The following is a 4,220-nucleotide window of genomic DNA, read 5'->3' on the forward strand; positions in this document are numbered from 1 at the left end:
TTATATTTTAAACTAGAATTATTTTGAAGAATAGAACTTACTTGTTCAGCCAAAAATGCTTTTTTCTAAACATGCAATTTTCTCTTCACAGTACATAAGTCTTTTAAAAATTTTGCATAAGAAGGTACTTGTTTAATAGCATCTAATAATGGAATATTTATCTTCACTTGTTTAAAAACTTCATAGGTATCAGAATCACTTTTTTGTTTTTTATGATTTGTTAATGCATGAGGAAATGGTGGAGGTTTATTTGACTTATTTACTATTTCAGATGATTTATCGTTCACCATATTATTCTTAAAATTTAAGGTATCATCATTCTCAAAAGTATCAGGATTATCATCCTTACTCTTTGATTTTAAATGATCCTTGTTTTCATTACTATATGGATCATTAACTATTTTACCACTTCTAAGGGTAATAACAAATTTTATTTGATCAATTTTTTCATTTTTTAATTCTTGATTTTGATTTTTAGGATTAGGTTGAGGTTGAGATGTAAATTTTCCTTTTTCATGAATATTAAGTGCAGATGCAAATTTTGCAAGAGTTTCTTTCAAATCACTCATAGATTGACTGTTTTGAATATTAATAGACTCTTGGTTTTGGATAAATGCATGAATTACATCTTAAAAGTTTTTTCTTGGAGGTGCAACATAAGGAATATAACCTTGATGATTTTGGTTATTTTGAAAATATTGTTGTGACGGTTGTGCATTATTATCATTCCTCCAACTAAAATTAGAATGATTTTTCCATCCAGGATTATATGATGGTGAAAAAGAATCTAGTATTGGTTTTTTGTAATTGTTAAAATAATTTTCTTGTTCATGGAGACATTCTTTAAATGAAGGTAATGTTGGACAATCTTTCGTAGCATGATCATGAGTATCACATATATGACAAACCATTTCTTGAATACTTTTTAATTGACCACTCCTTTTCATTTCTAATGACTCAATTTTTCTTGCTAAAGATTCAAGTTTAGCTTGAATATCTATATCATCTTTAAGATTATAGATACCACCCCCCATTTGTTGAATTATTATTTTTAGTTGTTGGTGGTTCTGTTGTGACTATATTATCCCAATTTTGAGCATTTTCTGCTAATGAATCCATATATTCGATAGCTTCATTTGGGTTTTTATCTTCAAAAGTTCCATTACACATGAATTCTATCATTTGCCTATCTTTAGGTATTAGACCTTCATAATAGTGAGAAACTATTCTCCATGTTTCAAAACCATGATGTGGGCATGTATTAAGTAATTCTTTATATCTATCCCAATATTGATAAAACGTTTCTCCTTGTTTTTGAGAAAAAGTTGTAATTTGTCTTTTAAAAGAGTTTGTTCTATGGGAAGGGAAAAAACTTTTTGAAAAATTGTTGTTGCATTTCTTCCCATGATCTTATTGAACTTGATCTTAAATTTTGTAGCCATGTTTTAGCTTTATCTTTTAAAGAAAAATGGAAAAGCTTTAATCGAACTATATCCATGCTACAATTTTGATCATTATAAGTGTTACAAACTTCCTCAAATTCTCTTAGATGAAAATATGTATTTTCAGAATCTAAGCCATGAAAATTTGGTAAAAGTTGAATAATTTGAGGTTTGAAGTTAAAATTATATGCATCAGGAGGAAAAACTAAACAAGATGGGGCACTAGTTCTGATAGGGTTCATATGGTGCCTAAGTGTTCTTAATTGATCATGTTCTTGATTATTATTATTATTATTATTATTATTATTATTATTATTATTATTATCATCATTATCTTGATTATTTAAATTATCATCCATGTTTAAATTATTTTCAGATAATCGAATAAGTCTACCACTTTTTTTTCGACTCCAAATGCTCATACAAAAAAAAACAACACAATACTTAAAACATAATTAACAAATATGAACTTAATTTATACCTCCCCGGCTACGGCGCCAAAAACTTGCTACTACTTAAATAATAATTCACCCAAGTGTAGGTTGTCTGCAAGTATTATATTTCGTAAGTACGAGATCGATCCACAGAGAGGTTATTTTGAGTTTAAATTTATTATTTTATAGATTATCAAATGCAAGAATGAAGTTTACAAATTATAAATTTTGTCAAGGCTTGAGGATTTATTCTTGGTTTATGTAATATTGTTTTACTAAAAGTAAAACAAAAGAAACCACCATAAATAATGGTTCCAAGAAAATTAAACACACACATAATATAATATAGTTCTCACTATAGAAAATACCGAATTAACCAATATTTTATATATGGTACCTATGATTATAATTAAAACTATATAAATAAATATTTGCATAAAGTAAATGTTAAATTAAATAATTATATTTCATTTAGAACAACCGACAGAGCCACGCTATTGCCTAAATGAAATATATTGATTTAATAAGTTAGTTGCGGTAAAGTAAAAATTAGTTGCGATAAAGTAAATGTTAGTTGCGAGAAAGTAAAAGTTAGTTGCGAGAATGTAAATGTTAGATGCGAAAAATAAAAGTTAGTTGCGATAAAGTAAATGTTAGATTGTTAGATGTTAGTATTAAATCATAATATTTCATTTAGAACAACCGGCAGAGCCACGCTATCGTCTAAATGAAATATTATGATATTATTATATAAATATATATATATATATATATATATATATATATATATATATCTATATATATATAATAATAAGTGATGAAATATTTATTGTATCAAAATTAAACAACAAATCAAGATAACCACTTTAATGGTATCAAGCATTTGATGTAAATTGATAACAACAAATAATTCATTTTTATACCTACAATAAAAATAAGTTAGCTAAATGAAAAGAAATAAAGAAAGAATATACAAAATATAAACAATCTTACTTCACCAAGAATGCATCCTCTTCACCTTGACATAGTAGATTTAGCTTGCCATAAACTTACTTTTGATCAACACTAAAATATCACTCATAGTTGAGAACATGAAAGAAAATATATTGGAACTTAGAACTTTGATACGCACTCGCACTATATTTTACAATGAGATAGAATGATCCTCAAGCTAGCCCAATGCCTCTATTTATAGGCCACATGAGAGAAAATGTCAAAATTTTTATTAATGCCATGTAGTTGCAATAGTATTCTTTGTCTCCTCGAAGTTCAATTCCATGTCCCTTCTTTCAATGCTTTGTTCCACGACTTTAATCACCGAATTTGACTCTGCTCAAAACCACAAACATGTGGGGAATTTTCTGTAGATGAATTTGGCCACTTGGTTCACCTCATTTGGTTAAATATTGAAATAGTTATTATTTTTTTACTATATGTCGGTCATAGTAAAAGTAAATTTGTCCTCCTTTTGATATTTGCACAATTTGATCATCTTAATGAACTTTTTAGGCAATAATGTCTTCTGCAAAGTTGTAGTTAATTTCTCAAGGATTCCAAACATGTTTGAGTCACGTCCATTTGAATTTTCTAGCTTGAGTTATCATTATTTTACCAACACGTAGAAAACCTGAAAATAAAACATATTTAGTAAGACAATTAAATATAAACAAACAATACTAAAATAACATAATTTTATAATTTTAATGAAACTTAAATTTTAAAATACATGTTTTAACATATAATAAATTATTAATTTTAAGTTTCATCAGATACCTTCTGGAAACAGAAGAAGGGGAGACGTGGAAGATTTCATCTTTGAACTTCTAGAAACAACTACTGTCTACTGTCTACTATTTTATTGTTTTAATCTAAAACCATCAGATTGTTTCCACACAACTTATTGTGATCTGCTGGAAATATATTCGAACAAGATAAGCTATAATTTCTAACTTGATTCTAGAACCTTTTTAAAAACGTCAAACAAAGGAACGAATTTATTCAACCCATCTAAACTCTATTTCGATCTCCAACAGCATGCTTTGGATGTCAAAATCGGATATGATCTGTCAGTTTGACTCTTTATGATAAAAAAAATTTGGATTGGAAGAGGAGTTTTTGGGTTCAGATCAATTGTATTGGATACGATATCTGAACCAAAAAATAATTGGATTTGAGTCAACTCGATTGATTTGAAAATTTTATTTTTTTGAAAATATGTATATAATTAATAAAAATTATCTACAATTTTATATATTTTACGTGTAAAAAAATCATGGCATATTTGGGTTTTTTTTAAAAATAATTCAAATTTTAAAATTAATTTCAAAAGTAATTTAAAAAAAAA

General features: G+C 26.8%; 1 non-coding gene across 1 annotated transcript; it reads left to right on the forward strand.

Moving 5' to 3' along the window:
• The first annotated feature begins 1,240 nt into the window (after positions 1 to 1,240).
• Positions 1,241 to 1,351, forward strand: LOC140840319 (small nucleolar RNA R71). Its single transcript, XR_012119905.1, has one exon. It is a non-coding gene; the product is annotated as a small nucleolar RNA R71 (small nucleolar RNA).
• Positions 1,352 to 4,220: the final 2,869 nt, after the last annotated feature.

Source organism: Primulina eburnea, chromosome 8 (assembly GCF_022965805.1).
Source record: "Primulina eburnea isolate SZY01 chromosome 8, ASM2296580v1, whole genome shotgun sequence".
Taxonomy (NCBI): domain Eukaryota; kingdom Viridiplantae; phylum Streptophyta; class Magnoliopsida; order Lamiales; family Gesneriaceae; genus Primulina; species Primulina eburnea.